The sequence below is a fragment of the Ursus maritimus genome, unplaced genomic scaffold (assembly GCF_017311325.1).
Source record: "Ursus maritimus isolate PB19 unplaced genomic scaffold, ASM1731132v1 scaffold_8, whole genome shotgun sequence".
NCBI classification, from domain to species: Eukaryota; Metazoa; Chordata; class Mammalia; order Carnivora; family Ursidae; genus Ursus; species Ursus maritimus.
The window spans coordinates 57,101,950-57,117,848 of record NW_024426996.1 but is presented as its reverse complement, the minus strand read 5'-3'; the positions used below and the strand labels follow the sequence as shown (position 1 = coordinate 57,117,848).

General features: G+C 33.8%; 1 long non-coding RNA gene across 2 annotated transcripts in view; it reads left to right on the top strand.

Annotated features, from left to right (window-relative positions):
• The window catches only part of LOC103658391, a 105,460-nt gene extending 103,704 nt beyond the window's left edge, over positions 1-1,756 (top strand). For both annotated transcript variants that reach the window (XR_567141.1, XR_567143.1), the window contains one exon: positions 1,418-1,756. This is a non-coding gene — a long non-coding RNA (uncharacterized LOC103658391). The remainder of the gene's footprint in view (positions 1-1,417) is intronic.
• Positions 1,757-15,899: the final 14,143 nt, after the last annotated feature.

Sequence of the window (15,899 nt, the reverse complement as noted above, 5' to 3'; positions counted from 1 at the left end):
AAGGATTTGTATGCACCTAATTGACAGCTAACATTTAACAGACCTTTTGTGGTGCCATCTGCACTTCAAGAATGGGAAAGACTATATTATCTCTAACAGATTCATTGGAGGCCAAGCAAGCCTCCCTCTATCTCAGCCTTGGAGGGCACTTCTACGTATGTATATTAATCTCCAAGGGGCCTGGAACCCGTAGCCCCAGAGAGGTCATTGAGTGAACATGAACAAGATGGAACTCTAACAACCTGAAGTTACAGAAGATGTCTTTTAAATGTGTCAAATGAATGAATTGAATGAATATTTTTTATTCAAAATGGGGTTTCTTTGGAGACTGAACAAAAAAAATAAAAAGAGTTTGTACTAGACAGGATATGAAAAATGATAATATTCTTCATACATCTAGAAATTGGAGAGAAAAGTTAACTAAATTGTAGTCATCTTAATGAGTGTAAATGCTTGGCAGCAGAACACTAAACAAGCATTTTCAAATAGTTTGCACATATAAAGGAGAGTTCGGTACAGGGGCTTGTCCTGCTTTGTGTTTATACTTAAAAGAGAAAATGATACAAAATAGCCATGTTGATTGGGAGGAAGAGATGGACTTTATGGAAGTATTGATAATCACCATAGGAACCACCTCATATTGAAAGGCAAATAGTTAACTTCAATGGAGGACTGATTCTGGAGCAACAGGTGTTCTGAGAAAAAGATCAAGGTTCAGGGATGCAGAGGTAGTGCCCAGGTGAGGGAGCCCTTCTGACTAATGGTAAATGGGGCTAAGATCTGCAAAACCTAAAGAAGCAATAGAGTGAGTTGAAAAAAAGTGTTCTACCAAAGTAGAATATTCAGTTAAATGACCTGAGAAAATACTAGAGATATAAATGGGAATCTAAACCAGAATGTCCATAACCTGGAAAAAGTGTAAAGCAACTATTGGAAGGAAGGATGCAGTTGCTGAAAATATATAAAAATAAGCATGTTCAATTTTTCAACGTACAGGATTAGGCATCATGTGTGGATTTACCTCTTAGCTGTGTGAAACTTGGCAAAATAGCTAACCTTTCTAGAGCTTTTATCTTCTCTTCTGTAAAATATAGAGAATCATAGATCCTTCAGTATTGAGATGGTATAAGAATTAATTAATATCTAATCTTAAAATGCTTAGCATAGTGCTGTATAGAGTCAATTGTCGATAAACAGTAGTTTGTATTGTTGCTGATTTCTTTATGATTCAGTTATTTGTTGTAAATATCAGTTAACAGTTCTGTGCAGAAATAATTTGGAATGGAAGATCTTGAATGTACTAAATGTATTTGAGTTGTTTCTTTAACGTTTGACAGAGATAGAAGACCATTTTTCCATCTCTGATATTTTAAAAAATTATTTTTTTCGTCATTCTTCTTCCCTCATCATTTCCAAGGTCAAAGAGATCAGAAGCACCACAGCAAAACCAATAATGCACTTTGGAGTCTCCCTCTATGATCACCACAGAGAACTCAAAGCTCTTGCCAGATCCTGCAGACATGGAGATTTATTTACTCTGGCAACTTTAATATTAAATAACTATGAGATCAAAAGATATTATAACTGCATATTCATCTTATCTATGAGGGAAGAAAAAGCAAGGTATCATGTTTTATGAAGTTCTTATGCATATGTATTTATAAAATCATTTAGAAGAGTCAACTTGAAAATTTAAAATAAATCACAAAGACTAAGTAGTAATAAGCAAAAAATAATAATCTACCTGGCAATTTAAAAGAAGACCATCATGATATTTTTTAATGTTGTAAGAAATTTCCCTTATACGTCTATACGATTATCATTAAAATAATATTAAAATTTTGACTCACTACTTAACAAGAGTTATATTATTTTAAGCATTACAATAGAATTGCCCTGGGTCTTAGTTTAAGGATATAATGGTATTAAAATTTAAGAACACAACTCTGGCATTTCCCATGTCAATATGTTGTTGCTACACAGTTAAAAGTTCTAAAGAAACTGGGGGGGCTAACCATTCAAACATTGAGATAACCCATATTTAGAAAAATGGCAGCTAAACTAAAGGAGAGAGAAGTAGAATTATGAGAGAGAGAGAGAAAAAAAATTGAATTCTTTTGAAAATTATTTAAGACTTTTACTTAGTTTAATAAATGAATGTTTGCTTATAATCTGCTATTACAAAGCAAACCTTAATAGTCATAAAGCAGCAAAGGACCAAGCATATTTTTATAATTTTTATGATAAGTTAAGTTATAATTCTTTATTACTGAAGATGGAGAGGAAATATAAATTTTAAACTAAAGTAAAAATTTAGCTGCATGTAAGCACATTCAAAAGGTGACAACATATGTTTTAAGTTTATATGTATTGAACTCTAATAATTTATCTCTTGGTCAATCAATGATGTAATTGTTTGAAATCTCCACTTTTACAATTTCAGCACATACGTTGGCTAAATTTACTGTACATTAAAGACTTACAGCTATTTCATATTTTGCTACAAATTATAGAACCTAAGACAAACAGAAATTAGTTAAATGCATCTCATTTTTTTGCACACCGTAGGGTAGTTTTTCAGTGATGATCATCATATGGACATGAAAAAAATATTTACATTTTTATATAAAGAAACCATGTTACAAAACCAAATGGCAGTGTGTTTCTGTGTGCCTTACCATATTCTGCCTTGGTGTTACAGTTGTAAAAATAATAAAGTTATTTACTAATTTTCTGTTTAGGTTTATTTAGGACAAGATACTAGCCTAGGCTATGTGAAGGAAAGAAAGATAATTAACTTGAAGCATGTGAATTCTCATCTCAAGGAATTTAAGTCAAGGAGAATATAAGTAGTCAATATGTATAAGTAAAACTGCAAATTATTTTTATGTAAAATAATTTACACACACACACACACACACACACCCCTTAGTTGTTTAGACAAAAAACAGTCTAAGAATCACATTAATTATTCCTACAGCTTGCTCTTTTTATTTTCCAGAGAGTTTTATCACTATCAAGAATTACGTCGCTTGATATTTGTTTGTTTGTGTCCCCAGGCTGGAATACTCAACAAGCACAGTGGTCTTATTTGATTCACTATAATGTCTACACATCATCCTAGCTTCAGATCAGTTTACAGAGTAAGTGCTCAACAAATATTTGTTGAATGAATAAATGAGTTTTTCCAAGTATTAAAAAGATAATCCATATAAGGCTCTTAGTGCAGTGTTATATGCACAGTAATCCCCTGTAATTATGAGCTATTTATTGGTGTTGCTATTATTTTAAAGTGATTCAGAATATTGTGATCAGAGAAGGTTTGAAAGCAAAAGTGGCACTTGAGCTTGTTCTTGAAGGTCAATATTTCAGTAAATGGAGAAAGGGGAAATTTAAGGCAAAAGAAATGGCAGGATGAATTGGAGGTAGACTAGGGAAAGTAATTTCTAGAGAACAGAAGACCAATGTAAATAAACATGCTGGTGCTAAAATTTAGGTAAAGAAGGCTTGCTTAAATATGAGTGAGATAACTTGGGACTTGATCCTAGAGGAGGAAAGAGCTGCTAACTTGTAAATTCCTCCAAGGAAATTATATGCTTTTTTACTTTTAATATCAAGCATCAGGACTTAGTTCTGCCTAATAAGCAGTCAGCTGGATGGATGATTAAACTAATGACTAAGTTGTTGAAAAACGCTATTGGGGTAATGACAATGTTGGACAGTCATCAAGGGTGTGGCTGCCAGTTGACCTCTGATCTGGACCTGAGCAATCAGAGGCTCTTCACCCCCTCCTCTGTCCTTAGAATGTGGGTCCACTTGGTTTCCCCATTCCCCAAATCTGACCCAAGTATGCTGCCTTGGAATACTAATGTAGAGCTGAGACCATCTGGATGGTATATACCACTGAACTCAGGTAAGTCCTCTATATAAACTTCTAATATTCTGGTGGGTGGGTGTGAACATCTATCTATTCATCTTGAGGCCACCCAAGGCAAGCCTCATATAGAAGTTCCCTTGCTTTTTAAAACTGCCACCTATCAATCTGGAATGGTCTGCCTCTTTCCTCCATCTCTTTCTGCCCTCCATGTGTGGGGAGTGGTTTCAGATTTAACTCAGGATGCTCCCAAGTGGTTTGTGAACCAACACATAGTATAAAAATTGCATTAGGAATATGCCTGGTGATAATGGTCAAGACCTAGCTAATGGGAAGAGCTTGAAGTCCTAGAGACTGAATAAGAAGGTTGTTTAAACAATTCAGGCATGAAATAACAAGGGTCTAACCTAAAGTACCGACATTGTGACTGAGAGAAAAAATATGAGAAAATAATGTGGAGAAAGAAAATTTCATATATGTACTAAGTAATGGTTCTAGTATATCATGTAAGACCTTCCATACCACTATTTCTAGTGCTGTATCTGTCTTTAATTACTTTCCATGAATTTATTCTTACACTATGAACACTCGTGTGGTTTTCTTCATTGTTCTTTGATATTTTTATTTTTTAAACAAAAACATTATTCCTTCTTAAAAGCATATATATATAGCCAAACCTCAAATGACAGGGATTTGAACTGCGTGGGTCCACTATACAGGGATTTTTTTCAGTTAATACAGTTTAGTACTCTAAATTTGTTTATTCTTCCTCATGATTTTAATAACTTTTTCTCTGTTCACTTTATTATAAAAATACAGCATATAATATACATAATATACAAAATATGTGTTAATTGACTGCATTATTGGAAATGCTTCTGCTTGACATCGGCTATCAGTAGTTAGGTTTCTGGGAAGTCATAATTTATATGCAGATATTCAGCAGTGTAGGTGTTTGGTGCCCCAAACCCCTATATTGCTCAGGGTCAACTATATATACTTCATTTATTCTTTATATATAATTCTTGCATGGCAGAGAACGTTATTATCTGGTCTTCTAAAATCTTGAAGCTTGATATTTTCATCATTCAGTGCTAAAAGATGGGTCATGTACATTCATGCTTCGAATCATATTCATCTTATTGACATGTAGTATCAAGAAAAGGGGGAACGCAGATTGGGGAATGATAAACAGATATTTCTAAAGACAATAAAAAGTGACACTGCTCTTTAGAATCCCACTTCCTTATGTGTAAAAAGCCAAGGGTCTAAGAAAATTAAAAAGCTATTAAAGCTCTATTTCAAAATTGACTACAAACATTTAAAGAACAACACATGGTCTATAATTAATAAACAATCCCCCCACCCCATGCTACAAGAGTTTCCCAGTCATAATTGAATATAATGTGAGATGAGCTGACTTGGTCTGAACAGGAGGTCATCCAAAGCAAGACAAGGGGAATTATACAGTCAAGACCCCTGTGTTGTTAGAAAAAGCAATCATTAAAGTAGAATAGTACATTCTCAAAATACCCGAAGACCTTTCTCATACCAAGTGTTAGCCACTGTCCTCATTATTCTCTAGATCAAAAAAGCCTCCAAAATGTAATGTGAGGAACTGAGAGTAAGAAGGTCAGAGGGTCTTGGAATAGATTACGAAGTCTGGTGAAGTTTCTTACTCTTTAATTTTTTTTAAAGTAAGCTCCATGCCCAACGCAGGGCTTGAACTCACAACCCTGAGATCAAGATCTGAGATCAAGTTAGATGCTCTACTGACTGAGCCATCCAAGTGCCCCATTTCTCTTTAAACTTTTATTTTCTTTCTCTATTTCTTCCTGTATTTATCTATTTCTCTTTATTCACTGACTTGATTTAAATGTTTCTTTCTGTAAAAAGAGAGGAGAAGACAAGAAAGCAGGTTTCTGCTAATTTTTTATTTTCTATTTTTATTTTTAATTTTTTTTCTGCTAATTTTTTATACACTTCATTTCACCTTCTGTGCATAGTGTCTGTTTGTCAGGTATTTTCAAGAACTCTAGACCTCTTCTTCCTTTGAAGACTTACATCCATGTAAGCCATCATAACCATCATTATCATTTACTCTCATTCACTTAACAAGTCCATTTGTCCAGCAACTTTTAAACATATTCTCACTTGCCCCACTCTAAAAAAAACCCAAAAACCTCATCAACTCATTGTCCTCTTGAACTGCTCTTCTATTTCTTTTCCTTCTTTCATTGTCAAAATTTTAACAAAAATGTGCATCAATAAACTGTTAACCTTTATTGAGTATTTCCTTTTTTAAATTTAAATTCAATTAACCAACATACAGTACATCAATTTTTGATGTAATGTTCAATGATTCATTTGGTGTGTATAACACCCAGTGCTCATCACATCATGTGCCCTCCTTATATTGAGTATTTCCTACGAACCCAGGATTATCCTTAGCACTTTTACATTTTGAAATCTGAATCATTTAACTTATAATTCAATTTAATCTTTATTATAAATCTTTGAAATTGACACTATTACAGCTAATCTATATCTTGGACACTGAGGGATGGGGAAGATATTTATTCTAAAATATCATTTTCTGGTGGTGCTGTTGCTGGGATTTCAACCACAGTCTGATTCTAGAGGCTTTCCTATGAACCAATACCCACATTCAGTTTCACCACACACCCTCTGCTTAGTGCCTTTTAATCTTTTTTTTATTTTATTTTTTTAAATAAATATTCCATGGAAAGCAAAATTTTAGAAGTCCCAATAGGGAGGAGGAAAAATATTTTTCCTTCTACACTTTTGAGTTCCTGGTTGTGACCCCTGTAGTAAAGACAAACTAACAAGAGAAAAACAAATAAATTTATTAATATGTATCCCTCATGTATACATGGGAAATGCCCAGGGAAAAATGAGTCACTTCTCAGGTGGCTTAGAATTCAGGATAAATACTATCTTAATGGTGGAAAGGGGGGAGGGGATGTAGTAAATAACTTTTAGGAAAGATGAAGGAGCTATTGGAAAAACGGATGGAAGATATGACAGTTTGTGACATGTCTGTGTGTGTATGATGTCAATTTCTGTCTCCTCTTTTGTGATAAGAATCAATTATCCCCAGTTTACCCCAACTGGGGCAAATAAATTTACCCCAATTGACAAAGTCCTCAGAAGAAGATTATGACAATTGAGCTCGTTTTGTTGGGTCTATTTTAGGGAAATAAGGGGGAATTCAGAGAAAGTCCCTCCCCCTCCATTTGCTGTTTTTCAGGTGCCTACAGCTCAAAATAATCAATATGCCAAAGAAGCATTTTTTGGGTGGCATGTTCTGAAATTCCAGTCTTTACCAGTAAATGCCTCAAAGACAGGTTCGTGACATTTTCCCATTGCATTTAACTCAATTTTCCCTATTCTTGATTAAGTTTTTCCTTCTTGGTATTAAGATGTCTCTGATGATTCTTCTAATATTAAGTATGGCAATACTAAATATCCTTAATAAGTATTCTTTTTCTCTTTTTTCCCCCTCTTTCTCTTTTCTACTCACTTCTCCTCTCCAGGCCACATGTAAATATAGTCCCATATCTTTCTGTATACATTCTAGTTTGTCATCTAATCAGCATTCCTGAATTCCAAATTATCTGTGTTGTGATAACTCTCAAACTTATTTTACTAATTCTTACACATTTCCTGAGCCCTGATCCATGATTATTATTATTATTTAGTTTTGTTAAGTATGTGAAATACAGAGCAGGTTAGAGAGTTTCCTAAATGCACCCAGCTCTCTCTTTTTTTTTTTTTTTTTTAAAGATTTTATTTATTTAGTTGACAGAGATAGAGACAGCCAGCGAGAGAGGGAACACAAGCAGGGGGAGTGGGAGAGGAAGAAGCAGGCTCATAGCAGAAGAGCCTGATGTGGGGCTCGATCCCGTAACGCCGGGATCACGCCCTGAGCCAAAGGCAGACGCTTAACCGCTGTGCCACCCAGGCGCCCCCCAGCTCTCTCTTGACTACTTGCCTTTTCCTTTGCCTAAACCACCCTTACTTTCAACTCTTGTTAGATCATTTCAAATTATTTTCAAGATTCAACTTTAAACAGTGTGTAGCACTAGGAATTTTTTCATACCTAATTCCTGTGTCAAGACTTCTAGTGGTTCCACAATGTTTCCTCTTGATCCCTACCAATAAAAGCCCTGAGTTTTCTGTGTGTAAATGCCAGCCTGGAATAACGAGTGCATTTCCCAATCTCCTCTCAAGTCAGAAGAGGTCATGTGATGATATTTGAGTCAAAAGTATGCAAGCAGACTTGTCCCACATGAGTTCTTCAAAGTTTTCTTCAATTTAATCTTCACCACAAACCTTAGGATTTAGACAGTCTACTGTTAGTGTCTTTCTCCTTCTTTTTGGCTGGAATGCGAACATGAAGGTTAGAGACTGAGCAGCCATATTGGATCATGAAGCAGCTGCCAAACATGGCAGAGAAACAAATGTTCCACCATATTCTGTCATCTTACATACTTAATCTCCTTAATTTTTAACACCATTAGACCTACTGAATCAATCAGGGTGATCCTGTGATGTTGAAACAAAATGACCCAACAATAACGAAGTTTCCTAAAGAGGATAGAAATATATTTCTCATCCTCAAAGTAATTGAAGATGGAAGTCCAGATCCAGGGGAAACTCTGTAGTCATTGAGTAACCAACCCTAAGGTGTACGCTAGGGTATAATTTTAGGGCATATTGATATGTGTCAGTGTGACTAATTCAATCACAAGCATACCCATTTGCAGGTTTTTCTGATCAGGCTTGAAAGAGACAAGTTCTTCTTACCATACGTTCTTGAGAAATGTGTTACACAGCGACACCTAACTGCAAGGGAAATCTGGAAATGCAGGGGAGACATGATGCTCAGGTAGAGGAAGGGTAGATTGAGAAATCTGGCTAGTACTGTACAGATTGTGTGCTTTTACTTATGTATCTTATTTTATTTGTCTCTCTCTCCAAATTCAACTGAAAACACAATATAAGTGGAGAATTTGTTCTGTTTTGCTCAGGATTATACCTTCATTGTCTAGAAGAGTACCAGATCCACAGTAGTTGCTCAATTGGTATTTGTTTAATTAATTAATTAATTAATTAATTAATTAATTAATATACCATCTAAATTTTGTTGATATTCTTGGCCCCTACATACTGGAACTTAGGCATGGTATGTTCCAGTTTCAGAATCTAAGGAAATGAATGAATTAATCAAAGAGATTTTAGACATCTTAGATTTAGAGACGTTTTCCTGTTGTAGGTTCTCTTTTGTATGGTACATTATGTAGGTAATCCTCTTCTTCAGAACATCTTGAAAACTTTTTGATAGAATTAAAATTCAGGTGCTTTGATATATCCATTATAAGCAGCCTTTTAAATTGCATTATAGCCCTCTGGAAACATATTCTAATTGAATGAAAAATGTTTCATTGTGTTCTTAATTTATAGTATCTACCAAAATATGTTTAGACATTAAACTGCTAATGCTTTGTTTCCCAGAATTGCTATTATTATTTATTATCAGAGTAGACCCTCAGTAATTTACACTAATAACTGGGAGACTCACTAGAGATTACTGAATTTGGCAGATTAGTTAGTGAACGAATAAATATCAAAACATCAACACTGCTGTACCACAAAATGTGCTTTATTCATTATTTTGATAAGTGTAGTTTAATTATAATCATCTATGGTAATGTTTCACAGTATGCTAATAAACACATTGCCATATTTTATGAAATTAATGAAATCTTAGGAGAAAAAATGTTTGCTAAATTTGTCCCAGTTTTTGGAGAAAAATATAAATCTGTTATTTAGTACATTTTGTATTAGTTTTAGTCCAGAAAAATAGAGCTCATATTACTTGGTATTATTTTAGTCATTTCTATTATTTATTATCTATATCCCCTACTAGAAAATAAGGTTCATGAGAACAGATTAACCTCATTTCACACATACTATATGTGTTAGGCACAGGCACAGATCCGAATTTAAGTATATGTCATGAAGGTATATACTACTTGGTAAACAGCAAGATTTTAAATGCAAATTTGGAAGCCCTATTAAATTTAAATATACATTTAGATCTCTCTTCCTGGATCGCCTATGCTTTTAGAAGACTTTGGGGAATAATTATGTGCTTCCATTATTAACAGTCTTTGATCATTTATTTTTTAATGTCCAGTTTCCGTATTTAGAAATGCTTAGCATCATTGCTAAATTACAAAAGGGCTATTCAGGATGACCAAAAAAGTTTTTATTGTTTGTTTTTGCTTTGTTTTGTCTTGTTTTCCTTGTGGAGACTTGAAGAGTGCCCCCACAGCTTTCAATCACACCTGATAGTTCCTGGAATAAAAAGGGATAATTGAATCTTTACTAACCTGGATTTACTTATTGACATAGTCATTCAGCTAATAAGTATTTAAGAGATCATCCCTTCAGTTACTGTTCAATATGATAAGAAAATAGGAGTAAAGAATGTATAAAGTCTTTGCCTTCATGGAGTTTATTTTCTAGTTGGGGAGACAGACAGTAAATGCCATATATAATTACAGTATTACTGGTTACAGAATGATATGTCATGAGGAGAAAAATTAAGGAAGAACAGAAGGTGTGTTGGGAGCAGTTACAGAAAAGGACGGCAGTGAAGGTGACATTTGAAAAATTACCTAAAGGAAGTAGGAGAAAAAATTGTGTTTCAGTCTGAAAGATGAACCTTCTAGCCAGAGCCATGCAAAGACACAGGCCCCAAGGCAGGAACTAGTGGTGTGTCTGACAAAATGAGGACAGTGTTACTGGAAACTAGTGTGTACAAAGGAAATGAGCAAGGGATGACTCAGTGAAATAACAGGGAGCCAGAGTAAGTGGTTATAGAACCTTATCCTTCCTTGGAATACCATTATGATTCATGTTTCTCATATTTCTAAGGTACTTTGCTGTAATCATGTTATTAAACTCTTTTCGTTATTTCTGGAATTAGTACTGCATAACCTCCAAAGAGAGACGGACAGAAAGACAGAGATACAAACTAAATATGGGATATTAAAGAGAAGTGTTCAGGCAAAAATAAATTATCTTACCAAATACTTAATCAAAGTTTACAGTCAATTAAAATAGATAATATTATCTTATCACTGTACTTCCATATTATTTATTTTATAAATGTAACTCAGGGTAGGAAAAATTTCTTAACAAAGATAGCAAAGCCAGATCATATGATACAAAATGATGAATTGATTATATAAAAATTTAGGATTTCTGTTTTGCAAGGAAACCACTAACAAAGTAAGAGAAGATGACAAAAGGAGACAGACAATTACAATTCAAAAATTTTCAAGGGGTATCACTTATACTATATTGAAACATGAAGAGACACCAACCCCAATAGAAACATGTGCAAAAGATAAGAACATTATAATTTATGTAAGGAAAGCAATCTGCAAGAGAAGAAACAAATGTTAACAGGATTTTGAAGAAATGCTTAAAATGCTTAGAAATCAAAGGTATGAAATTTAAGTTTTGAAGTTACAATGTAAACTGGATAGTACCAAGTGTTGACAGAGGAGTACAGGTACAAGAGTGTTCATGTTCTAATGGTGGGATTGTAGGGTCTGGAAGAAATTTTAAATAAACCGGCACCATCTGCTCACATTCAATATTCACATAAACTTGATTATAGCAATTCCAATCCTGGATTTATATCTGGAAGCAATTTTCTCACACTGCATAGGAGGACAGATAGAAATATGTTTATTGCAGTAATATTTGGTAAGTATCACATCTTAGGTGTCCGCCATCAAATATATATCATGGACTATACCATGCACAAGATAGAAACCACAAATTAGATGTATACATAGCAATATGGAATGGATAATTTAAATAATAATGTTGAATGACTACAAGCTAGAAAATTACAATGACATTGATGTGTGAAGTACAGAGTACTTGCATTCCAAACACTACTCATTTGTTTTTACAAACACAAGTAAATAAGAAGGAGGAACATGGAGTGAGATATGGAGCTAGGAATGAGTTTTTAAAATTACTATTTTGTTATCTCTATATCCTTAAACTCTACCGAAAAACATAATTAGTTAAGGAAGTGTTGCCCAAACTTGGAAATGTGTATTTATAAATTTGTCTGGTTCAGAGAGTTCCTCCTAATGATTTGCTTTTGCACATGCATAGGTATGTGTATACACACAATTTAAGCTGTCTAAATATTTACTCACATCTCATTATATGAAAGAAAATGATCACCTTAATATGATAAAGAAGATAAATTTGTAGCAATCTGATCACACTTTTATAAACAAAATTTAAAAGGAAACATTCCAATATTGATAAATCCTATCTTCCAGAAACAGCAAATATAATATTTTTATGATTTAACCTCAGAATTGTTCCAGGAACAAGATAAGGAAGCTCTCTAGTGTAAACTACTTTTCACAATTTTGCTAGTAATCATATTCAGTGCAATAAGACAAAAAGTAAAATATGAAAAAAATAATCATTAATTAATCACAAATGATTTCTATTTCAACGGATACCTAGGGCACTCACTTACAAACTCATCTTTCCCCTTCCAAGTGCTGAAAACATTAGAAAGAAACAGAAATGTAACGGATGAGAAAGATATATCGCCTTCATTATCACTAGAGTTGGTACTGGAAAATGGTGGTTAAAATTTCAACAGATGCTTTTCCTTTTAAAGAAACTCAGAAATAAAAATTAGACACTCTTTTAAAGTCATGCTAGACCACCACAGGGCTTCCTTGCAGGCAGGGCTATATCCAAGCTTACCAAAGAGCCCAGTGTAATTAAGGGAAACCCCTTCCTTCCTTCCTTCCTTCCTTCCTTCCTTCCTTCCTTCCTTCCTTCCTTCCTTCCTTCATTTTTTTCTCCCAGAAGAAAGCAGTTTATAGAAGATACATATATTTCCTTCTTCAAACTTATCACACAAATGAGTGAATGGGAAGCCAGAGAAAGTCGAGGAATGTTATGCTCAGAGGTACTTCTAAATGGAAGACATATACTCAGAGAAAAGAAGACATCTTTCTTAAATAGTCTATTTGAAGAAATTCAAAATTTTTGACCAGAAAATAGTTAAAAAATTTTTGACAGTAGGCACAGGTATGAGTGATATATATGGAAAAAAATCTGAACTTGATACCAGCCACAACTTAAAAACGTCATAGAAAAAGACATATTCAGGATAGAACAAAACCGTAAAATATCTAGTAATGAACTGACAAGTCTGGGCCAGAAATATATAATGTTTTATTAAAAGAATATAAAAGGATGAAAATTATATCATCCCACTTTCTCTTATTAGAAAATTCGATCTTATAAAGATGTCAATTGCCTCCAAATAAATCTATATTTAAATGTAATTTCCAATCTATTTCCAATAGGTCTTCATGTGAAACTTAACAAATTTGTCTACCTATCTAGTGGATCAGTAAGAATTATTAGGTTGGAGGGGCGCCTAGTAGCGCAGTCGTTAAGCGTCTGCCTTCAGCTCTGGGTGTGATCCCGGCGTTCTGGGATCGAGTCCCACGTCGGGCTCCTGCGCTGGGAGCCTGCTTCTTCCTCTCCCACTCCCCTGCTGGGTTCCCTCTCTTGCTGGTTATCTCTCTGTCAAATAAATAAATAAAATCTTTTTTAAAAAAATAATTATTAGGCTGGAAACTCAGGCAGGAGTTGATGCTTTAATCTTAAAGCAGTATTTATTCTCTGGCAAACCTCCGTTTATGCATTTAAGGCCTTCGACTGATTATATGAGGCCCACCACACCATAAAGGATAATCTCTGCTTTACTTAAAGCAATTAATTGTAGATGTTAACCACATTTACACAATAACTTTAGAGCAACACCTAGATTAGTGATTGATTAAGTAACGGGGTACTATAGCCTAGGCACACTGATGTATGTTGTAAATTAATTATGACATTTTGTAAAATTAACTAACACATGTTGTGAAAAGAAAGGGACCAAGAATAGCCACAAATATTTTTAGTAAATAATAGAGAAAGGGCACCTTTTTCATCAGTCTAAATTTTTACTGACTATAATACTATTGTGTTGGGTAAATATAGACAAATACCTTAATGAGAGACCAGAAAGTAAGAATATATGATGTTTAAATACATGATAGTGGGAACCATTTCAAAATAGTCTATAAGAGATGGATTCTTCAATGAATCTTGTTGAAGTAATTTAATATATTAATATATGTTTATGTTAAATAATAATTATTAAATATATTGTTTTAATAAATTATATATGAAGAAATACTATTAATAAAATAGTATTACTATCATATATAAAAACAAAAACTGTATCATTTAAAGGGAAAATGAAATTTAAATGAAAATTGAAATAGTTTTAGGCACGTTGGGTAATACTCCCAATTCTTCCAGTCCTATCTGCCTTTGCCCTGGCTTTAGTGTTAGCAACATGCAATTACCACTCTCATTTTATTTCCTTGAATATGTGACTTAATTGGGCTCGTGAAAAATTACTATGCAAAATGTGAGCAGGAGCTTTACATGTGGTTGTGCAATTTGACTTGCTTTCTTGCTTCTCCATTTACCATGGAAAAAACATGTCTGGAAGGAGTTTTGCCCTAGAATGAAGAAATATTTAGAGTACTTTAGAACTCAATATACAACCCAGAACAAAACCAGTGAGTCACAGATTAACCCTGCAGGGTTCCTGCTGACTCAGCCCCATGAGAGTGAAAATTAAATGTGCACTGCTTAAACTGTCTGACATTTCGATGTTGTTTGTAACAGAGATTTATCATTGTGATAGTGAATAAACACATTATAGAAAATATTGGGTAATATGTGTGTGTATGTGATCGTGTGTATGTGCTTTATTTACAGAATAAAGAATACTTTTCTAAGCCAAAAAATAAGAACAAAGCAAAACCCAAAAAACAAATATTTGCATTCATAGAAATATGAAGTGTCAATGAAATAAAATAAATGTCAAGTCAAAATGGTGAAATAGTCTATGAAAAGCTAGGTGACGTACATAGCAATGAATTGGCATGAAATTCAATGTGAATGATGAAAGTAAAGGAGAAATTGCCAAAAAAATTAACAACAAATGCATAGAATTACTAGTAGACAAAATACATTAAATATTCTCGGCTTGTAGTAATAAATATTTGTATTACAAAACAAAAATAAGCTATTTCTTTTGTTCTTCAGAATGGCAAAAATAAAACAAAATTAAAATAAGTGTTGGCAAGGATTAATAGAGATGGGAACTATTATCTGGTTAGGAAATATTAGTTTTAGGGTAATTTGGAGTGTCTCTGTATATTATAAATGCATATACATGTGATCGAGCCATTTGATTTCTGAGAAATGATCCTACCAAAATCTTAGAATTTAAGACTAGAAATGTTTATACAAAGGTGTTTATCTCTACCTTATGCATTAGAGCAAAACATTGGAAACAATTTGGATGTTCATCAGTTACTAAATGTTTAATTATAGTATATACAACGTTACAATATATGGTGCATAGTGCATGACCAATAAGAATCAGTGATTATTTTCATCAATAAAACCTGTTCCAATTAAGTCTGACATAGGATGTGAAACTTAGTTCGCAATTAATGAACATGAGTTTAAATTAAAGTTTAAAATATTTTTGCTGGGATGCCTGGGTGGTTCAGTTGGTTGAAAGGCTGCCTTTGGCTCAGGTCATGATCCCAGGGTCCTGGGATCGAGTCCCACATCGGGCTTCTTGCTCTGCGGGGAGCCTGCTTCTCCCTCTGCCTGCTGTGTCTGCTGTTGCCCCTGCTTGTGCTCTCTCTGACAAATGAATAAATAAAATCTTCAAAAATATATTATTTTTGCTATTAAAATAATTTCCAAATTGATTTATACATAAATGTGATCACACACAAAATCCTACAAGCCTTTTTTGTAAGAATTCTCAAGCTAATTGTGAAATTCGTAGAGA